Here is a 24,679-nt window from a genome sequence, read left to right on the forward strand (position 1 = left end):
ATTTTCTAGCAGTGGTGCCCAGTAAGAAGGCACCTGGCCCCGGGCTCTCTGCCTTCATTCTCTCGAAGTTTTGGAAAGATGACTACCCTGCTTTGTGGCTCCTAGAGTTCTAAGTGGAGAGTTGGGATAGAGCTATAGAAAAGTCACTGAGAGGCCTGGCTGGGTTCAAGGCCACCCAGTGATGGCTACACTGGCCAGTCTGAAGGCCATGTTGACAATTGTGAAGAAAGCTTGGTGGCAAAGTCCTGGGGCAATACATGCTGCTCGGTGGCAAGGATTTCAAAGTTGGGCCCAGCAACAGTGGCCCTGGCAGTCTGGTTAAATCCATTTGGGTAGAAATGAAGCCAACTCCCCCATCCTACCTGCATGCAGTACTCTAGAGCAATGTCAAAACAAACCTTGTGACAAGGGCAGATGCGGTCTTCCTAAAAAAGCTGGCCACCTACTTGAGTACTTTTGTGATGTCTGGTCTGGTGCAAGGGCTTCAGTGTGGAGGCCTGGCCAAGCTGCTTTACTTCTTGGAAAGCAACTTCAGTTCTTTGGCCTGCCATCTGAGAATCCCCAGACAGCATCCATGCAACGAGAGGGGACCAGCATTGTGGCAGCATGGAACGGCGGGTGAGAGGTGGACTTAGTAAGTTAAATGAGTAATGAAAATAAGTGTCCTTAGTAGTTTAAAGCATGTGTATACAGACATTTTTAATTTCCATCACATCGCATCATATCTGAAGGTGTGTTTTGCCAGATGGGAGAAAGGAATGGGTCTTATATGCCCCCTTCATCCTTGAGAGAAAATTGAATCTTGCTTAAGCATTCAGCATACATGTTTAGCGATGAAAACCCACAGTATAAGGTATTCAGCTAAATAAGGGCTTTAGGGGAAGTAATGAAATTTTTTTTTTAAGTTTAATTTTGGAGCTATAGTAGGGTAAACATCAGAATGTATCCGCTATTTTTCTAAATTGGTAACTTACACCCAGGCAAGTGTTCCTGAGCCAAAGAATGAAATACAGGGTATTTCTGGGTCAATGGAGTAGGGATCCAGGGGAGTGGGGGTATGGAAGGTGGTCACTATTCCCATTCACTTCAGATTCACTCAGGATTGATAGAAAACTATTTTTAGAATGAACACTAATGAAGAGGTGGCATTGTGATAGGAAGAGAGCATGGACCTTGTAGTCTGACCCTGGGTTCTAATCTCAGATCTGCTGTGTGACCTTTGGCATGTTATCTAACTTTTTAAAGTCAGGGTTGGTTTTTTTAAGATTTTATTTATCTATCTATTTATTTATTTATTTGAGCACACGCATGAGCGGGTGGGGAGGGCAGGGGCAGAGGGAGAGAATATCAAGCAGACTCCATGCTGAGCATGAATCCTGATGCAGGGCTCAGTCCCACAAACCTGAAATCACAACCCAAGCTGAAACCAAGAGTCAGACACCCAACTGATTGAGCCACCCAGGCATCCCTAAAGTCAGGTGCTTTTAATAATTTAAAAATAATACCTACATGCCAGGACTGTGAAAATTAAGCAAGACATAGTAAAAGTACTTAGGTTGTAAAGGGACTTAATACATGGTTACTCCTCTCTCCATTTGCTGCTCAAGCCCCGCTCCTTGGCTAAGGGAAGGCAAACAAGAAATGTAAAGCCCTTTCCACAGGGAAGTGAAGCAGCTGAGACGTGTTAGAGGTGAGGAATGCCAGAACAGGCTTTATATACCTCATCACCCTCCCACCCTGCACAAACACCACCAGCATTAATCATTCTGCTGTTTTGCTCTTCACTGGGCATTTCTTTGATTCATATTTTAGAGAATACAAATTCTCTGGGACAGGAAACACATTAAGCATTTTAAGTATGTGAATTGAATGAAATTCTTCAGTCCTATCCCAAGAGAAACCTCAATAAAAGCAAGGGAGCGAAAAGGGACCTGGTGGCAGGAAAGGGGGAGGAGCAGGGCAGGTACAGAAAGGAGACCTTGAGCTGGGGCCAAGGAACATGCAGACCCAACAGCTGTGCCGAGGGATAGCTGTTACAGGTGCATTCTTAAGATTCTAGGCTGTTCATTGAGGGTGGTTATCCCTATCACCATAGCCAAACAGCACACCCGGAGGTCCCCTGGGACCATCCAGCACTGGGCCAGTGAAAGAGGTGGAGAATCCAGCGCATGGTAGGTAATTCCATGTCCCTGTCAGCTGAATTAGTTACACAAATAAGGGTCACTAAAGGCAGCCAGGGGACCTCCCCTTACTGTTTACTCTGGATTTGTCCTTTAAGACTTACGATTCAGCTGTGTACTTACTGATTGAATCCCCCAACTGCTTTGAGACTTTTCAGAGATGTGTAGCCAAGGCACCTCTATTTCATGCCACTTGTGATTCTGATCCAGCCTCTCAAACCTTGGCCTTTGGACCCCACCCCTACCCCCACCTGAGCAGAGTTTGCATCCTTGTTAATGTCCAGGGATCAATAGATGCTCTTTTGACATGACCTTTCATCAGCTTTGGAGCAATGAAAACTGCAAGCAGTCTTACATTGCTGTTGGCAGATTTCTCACATAGGATGAAAGAATACAAGAAGGATCAATAGTTTTCTAAAACTTATTTGCGCCTTTATTATAATGGATTAGGACACAGAATGCTAGGGACTGTCACTGGAAAAGCTAACACAATGAAAAGCTCTTCTATGTTTCCATTAATGAAGTGAGGAGGCCAAAGCATACGAAATAGGGTAGTTGTGAGGGTTAAATGGGGATGAGAAATATATGTAAAACATTAGACAAAGTGATAACATAGTGCAGATTTATTATTTTTTTTTAAGATTTGTTTATTCATGATAGACATAGAGAGAGGCAGAGACACAGGCAGAGGGAGAAGCGGGCTTCATGCCAGAAGCTCGATGCGGGACTTGATCCCAGGACTCCAGGATCGTGCCCTGGGCCAAAGGCAGGTGCTAAACCGCTGAGCTACCCAGGGATTCCCCCATAGTGCAGATTTAAAATAGATTCTGGGGCTCCCAGCTGGCTCAGAAGAGCATGTGACTTGATCTCAGGGTCGTGAGTTCAAACCCCAAGTTGGGCATAGAGATTACTTAAATAAAACTTTAAAAAAATAGATTCTAAAATCACCAAAAGGATTTTTTCCATCAAGTAATAGTAACCTAGCACGTTACTATTTCAATAGTTCTTTTTTTTTTAATTTTTATTTATTTATGATAGTCACACACACACAGAGAGAGAGAGAGAGGCAGAGACCTAGGCAGAGGGAGAAGCAGGCTCCATGTACTGGGAGCCCGACGTGGGATTCAATCCCGGGTCTCCAGGATCGCGCCCTGGGCCAAAGGCAGGCGCTAAACCGCTGCGCCACCCAGGGATCCCCTATTTCAATAGTTCTACAAAACTGTTACAACAGCATTTTGCTATTATAAAACTAACCAAATCTACTTTAATAGTATTTGTGAGATACAAAACCTCATGATTTCATCAAGATAATTAACTTAGAAAGATTGGATCCTTTAACATTCGTTGTCAGGAAAGTGCATTTAAAACTATAAAGATGCAAGTTCAGAGATTTGGTGTATATTCTTGAATGAGGATCCAGTGAGGGCAAAGTTACCATCTGTAGGATTGTGACTGACCCTTTAGGTCAGAATGTTATTGAGGCTAAACAATAGGGCAGCATGACTGGGCCTCCACCCATTCTCGCAGGTGCCTGCTGCCTGAGCGGAGAGCCACTCCTCCAGATACGAAGGAAGGAGCCTCCTCCTTGCACGCCATGCGAGGCACATTCAAGGAGAACCTGGTGTTACACTTTTTGTAGAGGGCCTGTTTCTGGGTCTGGGTTGCTAAGTAGCTGAGCAGTAGCCTCACTGGGATCTGTTGAAAGTCAGCCCTTGACATAAGCGGGTAGGGGTGGGATGGGAAAGGAGTAAAACAAAAGAAAACCAAAATACAAGAAAAACCGCAAGGCGACACCACGTACATAGTGGGATGGCTCAAATGAAAAAGGCTGAAAATACCCTGTGTCAGCAGCTGGAATGCACACATTGCCGGTGGGAATGGTACATTGGAAAACAGCCTGGTAGGTTCTTGTAAAGTGAAACCTACTCTTCTTCTTCAACATATGACCCAGCAGTTCACTCTTGCATACAAACGTTCATAGCAGCTTTATTCATAGTAGCAAACACTTGGAAACAACCCAAATATCCAACAACTACTGAATAAATTGTGATACATCTATTCAATACTACTTTGATATAAAAAAAGGAATAAGCTGGTGTGCCTGGGTGGCTCAGTCGGTTAAGTGTCCAACTCTTGACTTTGGCTCAGTTTGTGATCTCAGGGTCGTGACATCAAGCCTTGCGTCGGCGCCACGCTGGGCGTGGATCATACTTAGGATTCTCTCTCTCCCTCTGCCTCCCCCAGCCTCCCACCCCAGCATGCACACTCACGTTTCTCTCTCTCTCTCTCTCTCTCAAAAGAACCAAAACAAAAACAAAAACCTGATATGCAACAATATGGATGAATCTCAAGAGCATTGTGCTAAGTCAAAAAAGCCAGAAACAAGGGACTATGTACTATACAATTCCACTTAGTATAACAAAGGCAAACTAGTGACAAAGCCTATCAGTGGTTGCCAGAGACTGTAGATGAGGGAGGAGATTGACTCTTCAGGGGCATGTTGGAAATACTCTATCTTGATTGTGATAGTGGTTACATGACTGTACATTTGTTAAAAGTAGTCAAATTAGACACTTGAGATGGGTGAATTTCATTGTAGTAAGTAAATAAAGCTAACTTTTTAAAAAGGACAAAGAGATACCGTTTCATGACGCATATGCAAATTAAAGACAATGAGATAATACCAGAATAATTAAAGTTTAAAAGGCAAACAAGACCAAATGTTGGAGAGGTTATACCATTGGGGCTTTCACATACGACTTGTAAATGTAAAATGGTACAACTGCCGTGGAGCACCAGCAGTTTCTTGTGAGTTAACATATATCTACCTACGATTCAGCATTTCCACTCTTAGATAACCCCTCCCCGATAAAATAATACACCCACCAAAAATGTTGTTGCAGCTTTCTTCATAATAACAAAGTGTTGGAAACAACCCAAATGTCTCTCAATAGAAGATCAGATAAACTGGTCAGAAATACTATCACTCAGCATAAAAAGAAACAAACTACTGATTTATTCAACAACCCGAGTCTGGAAAAAATTATATTGCGTAAAAGAAGCCAGATGCAAAAGAGTACACGCTGTACCACTCATGGAGTTCAAGAACTGAGGAAAGTAAACTATGGGGATTAAAATCTGAGCAGTGTTTCCTTCTGAGAGTTAATGGTGTGGTAAGTAAGGGGGTGTCAGGGAACTTTCTGGAGTGATGGCAATGGCAATGTTTTTTTTTTGTTTGTTTGTTTGTTTGTTTGGATTTTATTTATTTGCCAGGGAAGGAGAGAGAGCATGAGCATGGGGAGGGGCAGAGGGAAAGGGAGAAGCAGGCTCCCCACTGAGCAGAGAGCTGGACCTTGGGCTGATCCCAGGACCCCGGGGACATGACCTGAGCTAAAAGGCAGACATTTAACTGATTGAGCCACCCAGGCGCCCAGCAATGCTCTATTCTTGATGGGGGTGTTGTTCACATAGGGAATGCACTAGTTCAACTCATCAAGTTGTGTGCTTAAGACCTGTACATTAATTTTAAGATAGCACTTATTATTATTTTTTTTAGAAATTGAGGTAACATTGACATAACAAAATTAACTTATTTTTTAAAAGACTTGTGTGAGAGAGTAGTAGGGAGAGGGGCGAAGGGAGAGGGAGGAAGAATCCTCAAGTGGATCCCCCACTGAATGTGGAGGCTGATGTGGGGCTCATTCTGGGGACCCCAAGATCATGGCCTGAGCCGAAATCAAGAGTCAGCTGCTTAAGCAACTAATTTGGGCGTCCCCAAATCAACTGTTTGAAAGTGAACAATTCAGTGGCATTTAGTACATTCACAATGTTGTGTGACTGCCATCAGTCCCAAAACATCCTCATCAATCTAAAAGGAAACCCTAGGGGGGAATCCCTGGGTGGCTCAGTGGTTTGGCGCTTGCCTTTGGCCCAGGGTGTGGTCCTGGAGTCCTGGGATCGATTTCTGCATGGGGCTCTCTGCAGGGAGCCTGCTTCTCCCTCTGCCTGTGTCTCTGCCTCTCTCTCTGTCTCTCATGAATAAGTAAATAAAATCTTAAAAAAAAAATAAAGGGAAACCCTAGTACCCCCAGCCCCCACTTTCTGTTTGCTGTTTCTATTGATTTACCTATTGTGGATATTTCATGTAAATGGAATCCTACAATTAGTGATCTTTTGTGCCCGGCTTCTTTCACTTAGTATATTTTAGGTCCATGCACTTCGTAGCATGTATCAGCACCTCATGCCTTTTTTTGGCTGAATAATATTCCATTGTGTGCCTGTGTAGATTCACAACCACCTCCTAAACTTTCCTGGTGTAATCTGAAACCAGCCCGCATATGCAGAGGGCGGGGAGAGGCTGAAGAAAGAAGCAGGCCACCCCAGCGTGGTAGGTGGCAACTTTAATACTAGCAAAGGGAACTTACATATGAGGCTTGTGTTGGGTGGCAGCAAGGTGAATGGATCCCCACACCCGCCCTGCAAATCTTAAAAGCTTATAAAGAGGCCCTACCTGGGTTCAGCCACATATACTATGCAGGTGTTTTCAACACCTCATCACCACCCCCAACGCTCTGTCCTTGGAGCAGGGAAAGCAAGTGGAACCCACATTTCAAGGACAGGGGAGAGAGGGAGTGCCTGGGTCCAGTTCACAGGTCAATCAGTGGTCATGTTTTGTTTTGTTTTGTTTTGTTTTTTAAGACTTTATTTATTCATGAGTGATAGAAAGAGACAGGTAGAGACAGACAGAGGAAGAAGCATGCTTCCTATGGGGAGCCCGATGTGGGAACTGATCCCAGGACCCTGGATTCACAACCTGAGCCGAAGGCAGAGGCTCAATCACTGAGTCACCCAGGCATCCCAATGTTTTTTGTTTGTTTTTTAAGAATCACATCCCCCAGAGTATATACTATTATTTATCCATTCATCCATTGGTGAACATTTGGATGGTTTCTGGCTTTTGGCTATTGTGAAGAGTGCTCTTGTGAACACGCTTGTGTATGTATTAGTTTGAGTGCCTGTTGTCAATTCTTTTGGATATTGTATTAGTTCACTAGGGCTGCTGTGACAATGTACCACACATTGGGTGGTTGGTTTAGAACAATAGAGATTTATTGTTTTGCAGTTCTGGAGGCCTGAAACCTGAAATCAAGGTGTCTCCAGAGTTTGTTCCTTCTGAGGATATGAGGGAGGATTTGTTCCATGCCTCTCTCCTAACTTCTGGTGGTTCATTGATAATCTTTGGCATTCCTTGGCTTGTAGACCTAACACCCAATCTCTGCCCTCAGGTCCACATGTCCTGGTGTCCCTGTGTGCCTATTTGTATCCAAATTTCCCCTTTCCATAAGGACACCAGATTGGAATAAGGACCCACCCTGCTCTAGTATAACCTCAACTATTTACACCCTGCAATGACCTTATTCCCCAATAAGATCACAATATGAGCTACTGAGGGTCAGGACTTCAATATATGAATTTGGGGGCACACAATTCAATGTATCATAGCACATACGTAGGGGTGGAATTCCCAGCTCATATCAGCAACTGATAATGCTGTGACAAGGACATTATCAGCCGTAGTATGTAGCTCTCTAGAATAATTATGATAGTCATAATATTGTCAGTGCATGATATATTTAAAATTTGAGGGATCCCTGGGTGGCGCAGCAGTTTGGCGCCTGCCTTTGGCCCAGGGCGTGATCCTGGAGACCTGGGATCGAATCCCACATCAGGCTCCCGGTGCATGGAGCCTGCTTCTCCCTCTGCCTGTGTCTCTGACTCTCTCTCTCTCTGTGTGTGTGACTATCATAAATAAATAGAAAATAAAAATAAAAATAATAAAATTTGAAAGATAGTTCACTTGAAACAAGCCAACCCAAATCTGAATACAAATACAGAGGAATACAAATTTTAAGTCATTTTTCTTGGAACTGATTCAAAATCAGGATCCATGGGCTTGGTAAGTGCCAGGTATCTCAGCAATCATACCTGAGACTGTAGCTGAGAGAAATTCTGTTGCTTTTATCACATGGGAAAAATCTCAAATCCCTGGGGATGACAGAGGGTTTTTTTTTTTTGTTGTTGTTGTTGTTTTGTTTTGTTTTGCAATCCTTCTCTAGCCTCCAAAAATGACCTTATGGGTCCCACGTTGGGCTCCCTGCATGGAGCCTGCTTCTCCCTCTGCCTCTCTCTCTCTCTCTCTCTCTCTCTGTGTGTGTGTGTCTCTCATGAATAAATAAATGAAATATTAAAAAAAATAATCCTAGAAGGTCTGTTCTAATCCCACCTAACAATTTAAAATCTACATGGCTGAAAGTACTTATTTCCCATCTTTGGAGATGGTTGTCTTCCCATCTGGTCCCACAATAAATATTCATTAAATAACTATAAAGCTGAATAGAGATTTTTGCCTAGATTTTGGCATCCAACTCCCAAGTTATACAAGCGTGAGGGGAGATATGGGTGAGAAGGTCACAGAAGTGGAATAAGGTGTACCCTTTGTCCGGGAGCCAGAATGTCCGGTCCCCTTCAAGGTCCTTCCAGCTAGAGTAAGAATCAAATTGACTTGAGACAGAGAAGATCAAAATTAAGAGCGAACATATAGGGGATCCAAACAGACATGGAAATTCCAAAGACAGGCGTAATGAGGTCTATATGTCATCCTGAATGAGGAGAAGGGGGGTTGGGGTCCGGGACTCCAGAGGAAAGGAATGCAGTTTACAGAGCAGTAAGAAGAGCAGATGCTGGTAACTGTATGTTTTCCCTGCTGTACAGATGGGTCACTCAGATAAAACTTATCTCTGGTAATAACTATTATTTTGGGAAAGATCCCCAATTTAAATTCTTCTAAGTAGTTAAGGGAAGGGCAAATGTTTCTATTGAGCCCTCAGGGTCTTAATTGCCTTCAGCTCGAAAAAATCTCCATGCCAAAGTGGCCCATCTTGGGGGGCGGCCTGCCCTGAGCCCCTACACATTCAATTTCTATTTTCTCCTCTATCTAGTTTGTGTTCTATTTAGCAGCAGATGTATCCAGCTCTCTGGCTAAAGCTGTAAAATCTAATGCCCCCATATGTGTTTAGAACGTGCGATGCAACTTTTTTTCGTGGCACCTCGCAGGCTGCAGCCTGCTCTAGAATATGACTGAACAGCTCTTTCCCAGCTACTGGCTGCCAGGACTCATTGAGGTGGATGATGAATGCAAACTTCGTGCCTTTTATGAGAAGCCTATGGCCACAGAATTGCCGCCGATGCTCTGGGTGAGGAATGGGAGGTCATGTGGTCTGAAGCACGGTGCCAATGACAAACAAGGCACCCCGCGAAGCAGGTGCTCTTGACCCACAGCAGTGGCCCCGCGGCCGTGGCCCCCAGCCACCAAAAAACCAGAAACCCCTGCTGCTGGGTAACGGGCATTCCTGTGAGAGACCAAGGAGGTCTGGAGAAAGGATGCACAAATCTGTTCAGGGTTGCATTGTGGATGCCAATCTCAGGGTTCTCGATTTGGTTATTGTCCAAAAAAAGTGGAGAAGGATATTCTTGGGCTCACTGATACCGCTGTGTCTGGTCACCAGGGGCTGGAAAGAGCCAGCAGAGGCTGCAGACTTTTCAATCTCTCTAAAGAAGATGTCCACCCGTTTGTTGTGAGAAAGTCCCTAAACAAAGCAGATAAGAAACCTAGGACCAAAGTGCCCAAGATCCGGTGTCTTGTTCCTCCATGTGTCCTCCAACGCAAATGTCGGTGTATCGCTCTGAAGGAACAGCGTACTAAGAAAACTAAGGAAGAGGTTGTAGAATATGCTAAACCTTTGGCCAATAGAATGAAGGAGGCCAAAGAAAAGCACCAGGAACAGGTTACCAGGAGATGGGGACTGTCCTCTCTGAGAGCTTCCACCTCGAAGTCTCAGTCCAGTCAAGAGGAGATTTTTCTAAGAGTAACAAATAAATTCCATCAGCCATCAGATCTTTAAAAAAAAAAAAAAAAGCCACCAAAAAAATAGAAACCGGAAACGAAATATGTGATGACAGCACTAGAAACCACTTCCTCATTTTGAACAGACAATGTACCCATTGTTTGGTAGCATTACTGCCCCCTTGTTATACAATCACCCACATAATATCATTCAGGCAACACCACTGCCCAGAGACTATGCTGGTGATCTTTCTGCCCCGGAGAGTTGCTCTCAGCTCAGTGTCACCGTTCATTAAAAGTGATTTTGAGAAACTCACTAATGTTGTTGGAATTGTAAGTTAGTCTTCCAAGGTTGGTCTTGTAAACCTGTTGAAATTCTGGGTTTGGAAATGGAAGTTGGTCCTTTGGTTTTATTCTTAGCCTCTCATTTACTCTAGTGAGTACACTTGATCGTGGGTCCAGCCAAACCCTCTCCTATCCTTCACACTATCTACAAAAGCTCTAACAAGCTTCTAGATGGAGGATCATGGGGGTACAAATTATATGCACAGGGAGGACCCATAACATAGTATCCAGCTTTTCTCTGGAGTGTCATGCCTCGTTTCCCACCAGCCCTGGGCTGGTCTGGGCCTCTTTCTTTCCTTATTTACTCCGTCTCTTCCTTCTTTCCCTCCTCCCTTCCTCCCTCTCTATAGTTTTTTGTTTTTTGTTTTTTTTGGTGGCAAAATATATATAAAATAAAATTGGCCCATTTTAACCATTTTAAATGTACAACTCAGTAGCATTAATGACATGCACATTATTACATAACCATTATCTCTACGTGTTGCCAAATATTTCATCACCCCAAACAGATGGCCCAAGTGGGAGGTTTTTTGTTTGTTTTTTCCCCCAAAGGGAACCGCAACAATTTCTTTGGAAACTCATGTAATTTTTTTTTTTTTTTTTTTTTGTTTAATGATAGTCACACACACACACACAGAGAGGCAGAGACACAGGCAGAGGGAGAAGCAGGCTCCATGCACCGGGAGCCCGACATGGGATTCGATCCCACATCTCCAGGATCGCGCCCTGGGCCAAAGGCAGGCGCTAAACCGCTGCGCCACCCAGGGATCCCAACTCATGTAATTCTATAACTGATCTGGTCACTCCTCCGTTAGGAATTCGAGTGTACCATCCCTCCCCCTGAGCATGGAACTTCTCTGACGAAAGCGTATGGCAAAACGGATGCTGTGTCACTTTTGAAGCAGGCTAATAAAAGGTCACGCCGCTTCTGTCTTATTCTTTGGAACATTCATGCTCAGAGCCCTGGGCTGCCATGTAGTGGTAAGTCCTACTGCTTCACTCCTGGAAGCCCAGCCACACAGAAAAGCCATGTGAGGACATTCTGGATGGCAATCCTTGCCCCTGAGTCACTGGGCACTTCCAGATTCTTCCAGCCCTCAGCCTTTGAATCCTTCAGCCTGAGCTCTCACACATCATAGAACAGAAACGAGCGATTCCCACTGTGCCCACTCCCGATCCCCTGACTCACAGAATCCGTACCTGTAACACAGCAGTTGTTGTTTTAAGTTGCTAATTATTTGGACAGTTTGTTATGCAGCAATAGCAGAAATCTAATACACATGACTGGTTTTAAAGTGTCATGCTCAGTATGTTAGAACACATTAGCTCCAGTTGCCTTCCTGCCTTTTGCATTATTATTACTATGACATTGTGATTTATGATATATATATCACGCAGATGACCAAAACATATTCTTCATCCGTGGCTCCTGGCTCACAGCTCCTAGGACCCTTGGAATTTCCTGAGCAATAAGAGCAGTGGGACAATCTTTTGTTACAACATTTGCTCTCTCGTCTTCAGTTCCCGAAATCACTCCCGAGCCATAAAGGTACAACAAGTGTCTGGCTATTCCTCACGAGCCCCTTTGCACCCCAATTGAGTTTACATTCATAAAGTGACTTTTGGAAAGCACCTAAGAGGGGAGGCTGGTCGCCAGGGGGAACCAACCAGGAATAGAGGATTGGAACTTCCAGTCCCAACCCCTGATTCCCAGGGAGGGGAGTGGGGCTGGAGGTGGAATCAATCACCAACAGCCAATGATTTCACCAACATGCCTCTGTAATGAAGCCTCCGTAAAAAACCCAAAGGATGGGGTTTGGAGAGCTTCCAGTTTGGGGAACCAGAAGGCTTCCACATGCCTCTGTGCTGGGCCCAAAGTCCACGGGGACAGAGGCTCCTTTGTTCTGGATGTTGTCCTGTTTCTCTTCGTCTGGCTGTTGGTTTATCTCCTTTAAAATTCTTTGTAATAAACTAGCGATCTCGTGAGTGACTGGGTTTCCTGAGTTCAGTGAACTGCTCTGGCAAATTAATCAAAGCCCCAAACTTAGAACCCTCTGATTTACAGCTAGTTGGTCAGAAGTACAGACAACTAACTACCTGAATTCATGGCTGGCATCTGAAGTCTAAGGAGGAGGCCATGGGAACCTCCAGGCTGTAGCTGGGTGGTCAGAAGTACAGATAACCTGGGCTTGCAATGGTACCTGCAGGGGTGGGGGGCTGTTTTGTGGGACTGAGCTCCTAAGCTGTGGAATCTGATGCTATCTCTGGGTACCTAGTGTCAGAATCAGGTTGAACTGTAGGACACCCAGCTGGCATCCAAGCACCATTTGGTGGTGTATTCCCCACCCCAGGGACACATGGAAATTGGGTGAGCAGAACCTCTTATTTAAAATTAATATTTTTAATTCTATGCATATGGCAAGGCTGCTAAAAGCAATGCTCTGCTTTGGGGAGCCTTTTCTTCTTAGATTTTCAATCTCTCATTTTGCAACCCTAGAATCTGGCAAATGTCCTGAAGGAGAAACTGGCTGTGTGCTGAAGGCCCCCATAAGTTCTGCCAACATTCTTTGTACTTTCTCCATCTCTCCTAAGTGGTTCTCCTTGAAATTAAAGCCTGGACTTTCAACCTTCTGCCTGTTTCCAGAATTTCCAAATGCTCCCCAGTTGAAAATACTTGCAGTGATCAGCTATACCTTCTTTCCCCTCAATGTCTTCATCCCTCCAGACCTGTGACTCAAAATGTGGTCTATGGACCAGATGTCTTGTCATTACCTAGGAGCTTGTTACAAATGGGGAATTCCAGTCTTACCCCGGGCCTCCTGAATCAATACTTTTCTTTCTTTCTTTCTTTCTTTCTTTCTTTCTTTCTTTCTTTCTTTCTTTCTTTCTTTCTTTCTTTTTCTTTCTTCTTTCTTTCTTTCTTCCTTCCTCCCTCCCTTCCTTTTTTTCTTTCTTTTTCTTTCTTTCTCTTTCTTTCTTTCTTTCTTTCTTTCTTTTTTAAAAAAAGATTTTATATATTTATTCATGAGAGACACAGAGAGAGAGGCAGAGACACAGGCAGAGGGAGAAGCAGGCTCCATGCAGGGAGCCCGATGTAGGACTCGATCCTGGGACTCCAGGATCACACCCTGAGCAGAAGGCAGGTACCCTACTGCTGAATCACCCAGGCATCCCAATACTTTTATATCCATTCATTAAAAGAAGTGAACAGATGGGGATCCCTGGGTGGCTCAGTGGTTTGGTGCCCGCCTTCAGCCCAGGGTGTGTTCTGTGTGTCTCTCATGAATAAATAAATAAAATCTTAAAAAAAAAAATAAACAGAGCCCTGGTTATAGATTAAACACGATGCCCTGGTATATGACAGTAATGATAATAATTAATCTAGTGATGAACTTGATTTATGTTATCTTTCATCCTCACAACAGCCCTGGAAATTTGCTGTGTATTATTCTTACTTCATTCCTTAAGAACTGAGGCTTGCTCAAGGGGTTACGTAACTTCCCCAAAGTCTCATGGCTAGTAAGTAACAAAGCCAGGACTCTATGTGCTTTACTGTCCTGAACATTTTTCTTCTTCTTATAAAGAAATTCATTTTAAAAATCAAGGCAGCTTGCAGAAAAGGATAAAGAATATAAGCCACATCCAATTTATCACCATTATTAATTTTGGTGTGTGTATTTCCAATTTTGTGTGTGAGGGGGAGAGAGGTAGGGAGGGAGAGAGACAAATTGTTGAAATGGTTTCATAACATGTTTTTGTTTCTTCTTAATGAAACGTGAGCATTTTTTTTTTTTTTTTTTTATTTATGATAGGCACACAGTGAGAGAGAGAGAGGCAGAGACACAGGCAGAGGGAGAAGCAGGCTCCATGCACCGGGAGCCTGACGTGGGATTCGATCCCGGGTCTCCAGGATCGCGCCCTGGGCCAAAGGCAGGCGCCAAACCGCTGCGCCACCCAGGGATCCCGAAACGTGAGCATTTTTAAACAAAGATTTTATTTATTTACTTGAGAGAGAGAGAGACAGGGATAGGGAGAGAGAGCAAGAGTGGGGAGGAGAGGGAGCAGCAGGCCCTCCCACCCCAGCAGGGAGTCTAACCGGGTTGGGGGTGGGGGCAGGCTCAATCTCAGGACCCTGGGATCATGACCTGAACGGAAGGCAGATGCACCCCACGTTGTGAGCATTTTAACACAACCCTTGCTCTTTCCACCATGTCAAACTGTCTCCTGTCTCCAGGAATTCTTTTGTGTCAGGCTAGGGAGCCCCATTCAAGTGTCGGAGTATAGCAACACTCCCAGTGGTTCCCTTTTCATCAGGTGGCCCTCACCCATCAAGGAAGCAGTGGCCGGAGTGTTTTATCTCATTCCTTTTAGGGAAAGATTTTAGGGAGAAGAAGATAGTCATTTATTTGTTCACAAAATTTCAAGCTTAGACATGTTATGAGATATTTAGAAAAATATGTATTTGTTACCTTAGGTGGCAGAAGGGGAGGCAATGGCGAGGAGGTCTGGTGAAAGGAAGTCAGTACAGAGCACTGCAGAGAGCAAGATGGAGTCACTCGTGTCAAGCAGTGGCCTGTGTGGAGCAATGGTGCAGGCCGCGCAGGGCATTGCAGCTCAGACCAGATACCTAGACGGGCCACAGCTGAGGACGCACCGGAACTGATAACCAGTAGAAACAGAGGCGGTCTGCAAGGGCCCAACACTGACCAAATCCCTGTTAAAAAAGAAGATTTTTCCAGCAAACGGTCAGACTCTCTAGACACTGACTCCTCTATGTCTGACCACTTAAAAAAGGCAGCAGCTGCCAAAGGCTCTGCCCAATAGGTCTCGGAGAGAACCGAGATCCTTCACGGCTTGAACACAATGAGCAGTAAGTGCGGAGAGCTGACCTGGACCAGACAGAGGCCTTATCTGAGGCCTTATCTCAGGGGCGGCTCAGACTGACTTCACTTTTGGTTCATTAATTTCCAACCCCTGTTCTATCTTGTTTGTTGTGTGACTTGCCTTGAGCCTTGCGTGACATTTTTTTTTTTTTTTTTAAAGGAGGCTCCACACCCATCACAGGGCTTCAACTCATCTGGGATCAAGAGTCAAACACTTGGGGCGCCTGGGTGGCTCGGTTGGTTGAGTGGCTGCCTTCAGCTCAGGACATGATCTCTGTGGGTCCTGGGATCGAGCCTCTCATTGGGCTCCCTGCTTAGTGGGGAGTCTGCTTCTCCTTCTCCCTCTGCTCCCTACCCCCCCACCTCTGCCACTTGCACACAAGCTTGCTTTCTTTCTCTCAGGTGAATAATGAATGAATAAAATCTTAAAAGAGAGAGACTTAACCAAATGAGCCACCCAGGTACCCCTCTTTGTGTTAAGAAAGAAGCCAAGTTAAACATGTGGTGAGATGTCCTTGGGTTTGGAATCCTGACTCTGCTTTACAGTCATGTTAACCTGCCTTTATGACTGAACAAAACTGACATGCGGAAATGATGCAGCGCATATGTGCTCATGACAAGCGTTGGTGATCATGGCAACTTTCGGTTTTGGAATTCTGGGCTCTGATTTTACTGGCTGTGTGCCTTGGGCAGATTATTTTTAATCTTTACCCCTCTGCTTTCTAAAATATTAGGATAATAATGTAAACTGTAGTGCTGCTGCGGGAATCCAATGGATTTAATATTAGGAAAGTCTCAAGACCAGTGCCTGGCACATAGTAAGTCCTCAAATGTTAATTCTTCCTCCTTCTCCCATCCCCTTCTTCTTCTCTTCTTCCTCCTCCTTCTTCTAGACTGGTGTGTGTCTCTGAGATTGGGGCCTGTGTCCTGTACTTCTCCTCTGCCAATGATCTGGAGAATCAGAGAAGAGAAAAGCCTTGCACCAGCCTCCTGGAAGGGAAGTCCCAGAGATTCCTTCATGCCCAATATGAGGACATATGGGATATGTAGGCAGATAGGCCTGAGATGACCTTCAAGTTCTCTTTGCCTGAGTTCAGGAAGACCCAGATGCTCCCAGGAGCCCATATAAGATGTAGAAGTAGGAGAAGATGTGTGTGTTGGGTGAGGAAAGACCGAGTGGTAACTGTACCTAAGAGCCCTTTGGTCAGAAAGAGGAGAGGAGTTTGCAGCCAGGCAGAAATGAGGATATTTCAGTTAATGGCAGCCTGAGCCAACAGCAGCTGAAGACCAGGTTGGGACCCTCACAGGCACTGGGCACAGCGTGATTGCTTAACCACAGGGAAGGGGTAGGTACGACACTGCAATTCTGACACTAACTACCTGCAGTTAGCACAGACTTTACAAGAGGCCAGTCTCCCAACAAGACTACCCTCATTTCAGATGCCATCTGCTACATTGGGGGTCCCCGAGCCACCTATGCTTCTGATCAACTGGCTACAAAGCCAAGGGTTCCCACAACCCTATGAGATTTGATAATTCACTAGGAAGACTCACAGAACTGGGGAAAGTTCTATACATAAAATTACAGTTTTAGGGGTCCCCTCACTGGCTCAGTGATTTAGCACCTGCCTTCAGCCCAGGGTGTGACCCTGGAGTCCTGGGATCGAGTCCCACATCGGGCTCCCTGCATGGAGCCTGCTTCTCCCTCTGCCTGTGTCTCTGCCTCTCTCTCTGTGTGTCTCTCATGAATAAATAAACAAAATCTTTTTTAAAAATTATGGTTTTATTGGGGCACCTGGGTGGCTCAGTTGGTTAAGCAGCCAACTGTCTATTTTGGCTCAGGTCATGATCTCAGGGTCCTGGGATCAAGCCCTGGGTTGGGCTCCATGATCAACAGTGAGTCGGCTTGAGGATTCTCTCTCCCTCTCCTTCTGCCCCTCTCCACCACTCATACACACACACTCTCTCTAAAATAAATAAATAAACACATTTTTTTAAGTATAGGTATGTTATAATCATCTGAATCAAGACCAGGCAAAAGAAGAGACCTATAGGATGGAGTCTAGGAGTGTCTTGAACATGAAGCTGTCAAGTCCTCTGTCCATGGAATCAGGAGGCGTCACCCTCCCAGCATATTCATGTGCTTACCCACCAGGAAGCTCAACTGAGCTTTGGTGTCAGAGTTCTTTTATTGGTGTTTCATAACTTAGCCAGGATCTAATCATATGACCAAGCTCTCCAGCATGACCAGTCCCCACCCTGGAATTATCTAAGGATCCACTGTGAACAACAATGGATCGTGGACACTCCTACCACTCATAGAATTTCAACAGCTAGACACTGTCCCTGAGGAACCTGGGACAAAGACCAGAAAAATTCTTTATTATACAGCAGCAGGCATCCCTAAATTTACTGAGGATAACTTTCGGATGCAAAATGGAATTCCACGGGTCACCTGGGTGGCTCAGTTGGTTAAGTGTCTGCCTTTGGCTCTGATCATGATCGAGGGTCCTGGGATCAAGCCCCAGGTCAGGCTCCCTGCTCAGTGGAGAGTCTGCTTCTCCATCTCCCTCTGACCCTCCCTCTCCTTGTGCTCTCCCTCAAATAAATAAATATATATATTTTAAAAACAAAACAAAATAGAATTCCAGATAAGAGCTTGTCCAGATTCAGAAGGCCAGCACGTACCCTTGAGGTAATTTCTGGAGGCCTCAGCATGGCAGCACTGGTTGGGGTAACAGTGAGCCACCACACCCACAGATGCTCAGGTCACAAGGACTGGAGGGCACTGTTTGCTCCAAGCAGATGTCTTTATGTGGGGCCAGGCTAGGGGTCCTACCTTCTTATGGACCATCATCCAGCCTCTGGTTATCAGGGTAATAGTGAGCTCCTCCTCATTCCCATTTTTGCGGTAGAAATGTTCGAACAACGTAGTCGCTCCCCTCTCACCACAAACCTAGCAGAAAGAACACTAAGCTCGGTACCTGAAGTCCTGGGTTCATGCAAAGTCTGGCTCGGCCACCTCCTTTTCACCTCTCTGAACTTCATTTTTCTTACTTGGAGAAGTGTAATGACCTCTAACTATTCAAGGAGGCTGTGGTAGTCCCATAAATTGCTGTGAGTTGGAAATCTTTTTAAAAAGAGGCAGCACCTCAGTGGCTTGGTCAGTTAAGTATCTGCCTTCAGCTCAGGTCATGATCCCAGGGTCTTGGGATTGCGCCCCACATCCGGCTCCCTGCTCAGTGGGAAGCCTGCTTCTCCCTCTCCCTCTGCTTGTGTTCTCTGTCAAATAAATAAATAAAATCTTAAAAAAAAAGAAGAAGCCTCTGAAGCACCAAGTCACGAAGGTCTAGGGCACCAGCTGCCCACCCTTGAGCAACATGAAGGAGAATGTTTGATTCTCCTATGTAGTGCTTCCCTTCTGGAAATGTCCTTTTTGCTAAAGGAACATATGCCCCCTGCTATGTTGGTCTTGTGAACACTAAAAAGGCAGAGTGGCATGACGTGGAAGGGGATGTCCCTTCCCATCTTCTCCTGGCCTCCAGTGAAAGATGGAGGGTCACCCTTGGGTGAACTGTAACTCTAAGCTGCAAGTGGTCATTGTAATATCAGAAGATGATCCAGAGGACAGCATTTGAAAGCTACATGGCCCCAAAGGAATGTTCTGGAGTGAAATGGAAGATCAAATCTGCTAAGCCTTGTAGTTTAAAGAATGCTACTCCCAGAGAGGAGATGGAAGCATCTAGCAAACTCCAAATCTATTATATAATAAATCATGTTGGAATAATTAGATGTCATTTAATTTAATGACGTTGGAATAATTAGATACATTAACACCCTAGGTCACATCAGAAATGAAAATTAATGCCAGATGGATTAGATTGCTCATTGTGAAAAAAATGTGTAGCATATAAAGACAAAACTGTCAAATATAAGGTAAAATCTATGAAAGTTTTTTCCACTAACAATCTTGGGGTAGTCCCAAGTAAGATATGGAACCAAGAGGTCATAAAAGAAAAAATTCCAGATTGGACCACACAGAAATTAACAAAAGATGCCTCAAATGTAACCAAGATATAGGGAACAGACTAGCAGGAGAAAATACTTGTAATACATACAGACAAAGGTTAATCTCCCAAAATAGGGCAAGAACACCAACACACTAATAAGAAAGACCCAAAAAACCCAATGGGAAAAAGATCAAAGAATATGATTAAGGACTTCATAGAGAAATAGAAATGGTCAATAAGAATACATTTTTTTTTAGAAACCCTGAGCCTTTATAATATTTAAAGGAATTCATGTTAATGTATCAGTCTGATTCTTTTACTTATACATGAAAAAAGATTTGTAAATGTGGAATAAGGTCTGAAAGAGTATGTACTTACCTACGAGCAGTGCTTTATTCTAAGGGAATAAAATTGGCCAAAGAGAGCAGAGGTCTTTTATTTTGTTACATTATATCAACTTTTCATGTGGTGAGATTATGGGTGATTTTTCCTTTGGGGATGTTTTGCTGTATAATTCAAAGCCTTTGCAAGCAGCGCAAACATAAATTCACTACTTTCGGAAGGTCTGGGAAATTCTTGTTTATTTTAGTTTTCGAAATCACACACAAAAATGTATGAGTTAGAAGAATCAGACCAGTTTTTACCTCCTCTCACATCTCAATATTTTGGGGTGAGGAGGGGTAGAGGGAGAGGAAGAAAGAGAATCTAAAGGAGATTCTAAGACCTTGAGATCATGACCTGAGCCGAAATCAGGAGTCCAACACTTAACTGACTGAGCCACCCAGGCACCCCTCAAACCAATTTTTATTCACACTATTTGACCTTGTACTTAATTCATGGATATCTTCAATTATACATTTTCCCCAATATACTTCTTTCTAGAAATCCCCCCCTATTGAAAATAGAAAGAAAACAAGAAGGAAAGAAAGAAAAAAATGTGCCTATGTGTATATGTGTGGCTTTAATTATTTTAATTATTTTAATACATGATTATTGCTTTCACTAAAGCTTTTGGCTCTGATGAGGATCAAAGTGACCAAGATAATAGCCAGACATCACTTTGGGAAACGAGTTTTCAGAAAGGTGAAAAGAAAATGTCCTTGCTATGTGACTTTTAAATAAGCCACTTGAAAAAATTAGGACATGTACATATTGCATAATTCAAAGAGTCCAAGAGAGAGTGTGGTGGGAAATTGTGTCCTTGCCACCTTTGTTCTTTGAGGCAGATACTATTACAAAGAGTAATATCCTGTGTATCCTTTCAGCGACGGTCTATGCATGTGCCAACATTGGCATAATCACAGGGTAGCCTATACCCTACTACAACACAGTTTTGCATCTTGCTCTTTTTACTTAGAAAAATATATATCTTAGAACTTTCTGTCTATTGGAGCTCCTGGGTGGCTCAGTCGGTTAAGCATTGGCCTTTGGCTCAGGTTATGATCCCAGAGTCCTGAGATAGAGCCCCGCATTGGGCTCCCTGCTCGGAGGGGAGTCTGCTTCTCCCTCTCCCTCTGCCTGCCGCTCCCCGTTTGTGCTAACACGCTCTCTGTGTGTCAAATAAACAAATAAAATCTTAAAAAAAGAAAAAAGAAAGATTTTGTTGCATATCAGTATACAGAGAGCTGTATCGTTTTCAGTGATATGCAAATTCAAATGATATCAGTGTGTGGATTAAGCTTAATTTACCTCTTTAGTCCTCTACTCATGGATGTTTATGTTGCTTCTAAAATTTTATCTTTTCAAGCAATGCTGTAATAAATATCCTTCTGTATTTGTGATTTTGCAAATGTGCAAGTATATTTGTAGAAAAAAATCTCTGCAAGTAGGATCACTGGTTCATAAGGTAAGGGCACTTTAAACTTCAAATGCTCTGTAGCAATTTGTATTCCTTTGAACCATGATTAAGAGTTTGTTTCCTTATACCTTCATAGATAGCAAGCTTTTGATCTTTGCCAAACTATAGGTGAAAAATGAACTCTTATGTAGTTCAGATTCGTCTTTCTTTCATTGTAAGTGAAGTTGAACATTTTTCATTCATATTTCCTCTTCTGAATTACCCATTTGTTGTCGTAATTTTATTCAGTTTCATTTATTTAGTTTTAAGCTTCATTCAAATTAAAAAAAATATTTTTTGCTGTTTAAAGATTCTCTTCCTGGGTAAGAAAAAAATCCAGCTACATGGTATTTACAAGATACTTCTAAATCAAAATAACTTAGAATAACTAAAAATAAAGGGATGAATAAAGGTATCAAACATGAATAAAAAATAAAGTAGGAGTAACAATATTAAAATCAAACAAACTAAATCCAAAGCAATTTTTCAGATTTATGACAGGTGCTATCCATCAAGAATATATAATAGTCATGAACCTTTATGACTCTAACAACAGATTCCAAAATGTCAAACAAAAACTGTCAGTGGGATGCCTGGGTAGCTTAGTGGTTGAACCTTTGGCTCTGGGTGTGATCTTGGGATCCTGGGATCAAGTCCCGCATCTGGTGCCCTGCAATGAGCCTGCTTCTCCCTATGCCTGTGTCTCTCATGAATAAATAAATAAGATCTAAAAAACCCCAAAGCAACAACAACAACAAAAAACCTGTCGGAAATACAGGAAAACTTGACGAATCCACAAATATATACTATTTTGAGGATCCTTAATGAGCCTCTCTCAGAAGTTAGCATATCAGGGACACCTGGGTGGCTCAGCGGTTTGACGCCTGCCTTCAGCCCAGGGCCTGATCCTGGAGTCCCGGGATCGAGTCCCACATCGGGCTCCCTGCATGGAGCCTGCTTCTCCCTCTGCCTGTGTCTCTGCCTCCCTCTCTCCATCTCTCATGAATAAAGAACTAAAATTAAAAAAAAAAAAGAAGTTAACAAATCAAGTAGACAAAAGTAAGGTTATAGAGGATCTGAATAACAAAATTAAGTTAATAAACAGAGAATACATATTTTTAAAAAACCATATGAGATGCTCAGAAAAAGCAATTATGAGACTTATAAAAACATTTCAATAATTCTAAAAAGCAGAACCCATACACTGACCACAATGTAATACCTATAAATCAATAACAAAGGAATGGAACTTTTCAAAACAAAAAACAAAACTGCAACTATTTGCAGGAGAACAAAATTGCCTTTTTGTATGACTCTTAGCTTAAAAAGAAAATCAAAATGGAAATTACAAACTATTGGGATTTGAACGACTACGAAAAGAGAGAATGTGTATTGAATCTTGTTGGAATGGCCAACACAGTAACATGTGAAAATGTACAGCATTCAACGTACTTATTGGGAAATCAGAAAATCTGATGAAGCAGTTTGGTTTTTTAAAAAGGTTAAAAGATACAACATATCAGGAAAATGAATCCAGAGGGAGAAAAAAGAATAAAGGTAGAAGCATATATCAGATTTTTACTTCTAATACTAGACTCTCTAAGGATAGCTAGGAAAGCTATATGACTACGAATATGTCAAGCATTTACTTGAAGCACCAGCATCAGCGAACACACAAGGTAACAGACAAAAACCAGACAGGAACCGGAAGACAGAAACTCAGAGGTAAGTTAGGTATTAGGTACCACTTTCCTATTAGTGGTATTTCCCATTTTCATTGGAGGAAGCTGAGTGTAATGCTGGGATCCACGATCTCTTATACCCAAACTTTGGGTTGAGATCCTCAAGGATTAAGGACTGGATTAGACTGGATTTCTAAAGGATTGCAGCCTGGTTTCAAAGCATCTCACTCCCCAAACTGAATTAAGTGGATCCTAGGTTGCTTGTGCCTTCAGGCAACTGTCAGGAAGAAAAGTAAACCTTGCCCGAGGAAAATGAAATCATCCTAAACTTAAATGAGTTCCTCCAGTAACTTAATTCTTTTTTTCTGGCACACCAATCAAAAGCAACCAGGCCCAGGAAGAAATATGGCAACATGAACAAAACCTAGTAGAAACAATGGACAAAAGAAATCACCTCAGGGAGAATCCAGATGTTGGAGTTATTAATCATAATTCTTAAAACAACTGTTCACACAATAGAAAGGGATATTAAGAGATAAAACTATGAATTCTGACATAAAACTAGAAATACAAAACAAAGACATAGATTTGAAAAAAACGAATCGAAATTAAAAACTGAAAAACACAATACCTGAAATTGAGAATTCAATGGACAGATTTAATAGATTATACACAGCAGAAGAGAAAATTAATGAGCTAGAATAGACAGGAGGACTTTTAAAAATGCAGAAGAGGGGCACCTGGGTGGCTCAGTCCAGTAGGTGACCAATTCTTGATCTTAGCTAAGGTCTTGATGTCAGTGTCCTGAGTCTAAGCCCCATATTGGGCTCCACCCTGGGCATGCAGCCTGCTTAAAAAAAAATTCAAAAATGCAGAAGAGAGGGTAAGAGATGGGAAGGATCAGTTAGAAGGTCTAACATATGTATAATCTGGAGTCCTAGAAGGGGGGTGGAGAAAAAGGAATGGGGTAGAAAAAAATGTTTGAACTGATAATGTCTGAAAAACTCCCAAACTGATGAAAGATTTTCAGTCACAGTTTTGAGAAATTCTACGGTCCCAAATGGGATAAATAAAACCGTAAATCCACACCTAGCCACATTAACTGACCCTCTAATTGTTGCCCCTTTGAACCTTATATGCCCCATTCTTCCTCTGATTCCTAATAAATAACCAATTCTTCCAATATTCTTTTTTTTCTTTCCGATATTCTTTTTTTTTTTTTTAAGATTTTATTTATTTATTCATAGAGACAGAGAGAGAGAGAGAGAGAGAGAGGCAGAGACACAGACAGAGGGAGAAGCAGGCCCCATGCGGGGAGCCCGATGTGGAACTCAATTCTGGGTCTCCAGGATCACACCCCGGGCTACAAGCGGCGCTAAACCGCTGAGCCACCAGGGTTGCCCTCCTTCCAATATTCTTAAAACAAGTTTTTCCATCCTGCTTTTAACTTTCTGAAATAGAAATAACTTTTCAGTAGACTTCCAATATACACGAAACAAAAGATTCATGAAACACCACTCTTTCTTCTTGGCCGTGTTTCCTGTACTATTTTATTCTTTTCCACCTTATTAAAAAAAAAACCCGGCCACAGTCCCTAAATCTGGGCTCAACCTGCGGTCTGAAAAACCCTGCCTTAGCCGACTTAGGAGTGGGGGTGGGGGGCCTCTAGAACTGCATTAGTAAATCCCTAATATTTAAATGTTTGTTTGGCTTTCACCCTCCAGGAATCAGATGACCTTGGACACCGGACCGGTGTGTTTTTCTTTTGCTTTGCTCTGCTTTGCTTACTTCCTTCTTCTCCTTCTTCTCCCCCCCCCCCCCCCCCCCCCCCCCCCCCCC

General features: G+C 43.2%; 1 long non-coding RNA gene across 3 annotated transcripts; it reads left to right on the forward strand.

The window, feature by feature from the left end:
• Positions 1-1,388: 1,388 nt before the first annotated feature.
• LOC111094371 lies at positions 1,389-24,635 on the forward strand. Of its 3 annotated transcripts, XR_005385402.1 has the most exons (6): positions 1,389-2,171; positions 5,084-5,353; positions 6,466-6,567; positions 11,244-11,409; positions 11,827-11,977; positions 14,903-17,041. It is a non-coding gene; the product is annotated as an uncharacterized LOC111094371 (long non-coding RNA). The 3 variants fall into 3 exon arrangements; XR_005385403.1 differs by lacking the exon at positions 11,244-11,409; XR_005385404.1 differs by lacking the exons at positions 11,244-11,409; positions 11,827-11,977; positions 14,903-17,041 and adding an exon at positions 24,565-24,635.
• Positions 24,636-24,679: the final 44 nt, after the last annotated feature.

This window comes from Canis lupus, chromosome 37 (assembly GCF_011100685.1).
Source record: "Canis lupus familiaris isolate Mischka breed German Shepherd chromosome 37, alternate assembly UU_Cfam_GSD_1.0, whole genome shotgun sequence".
In the NCBI taxonomy this organism is placed as follows: domain Eukaryota; kingdom Metazoa; phylum Chordata; class Mammalia; order Carnivora; family Canidae; genus Canis; species Canis lupus.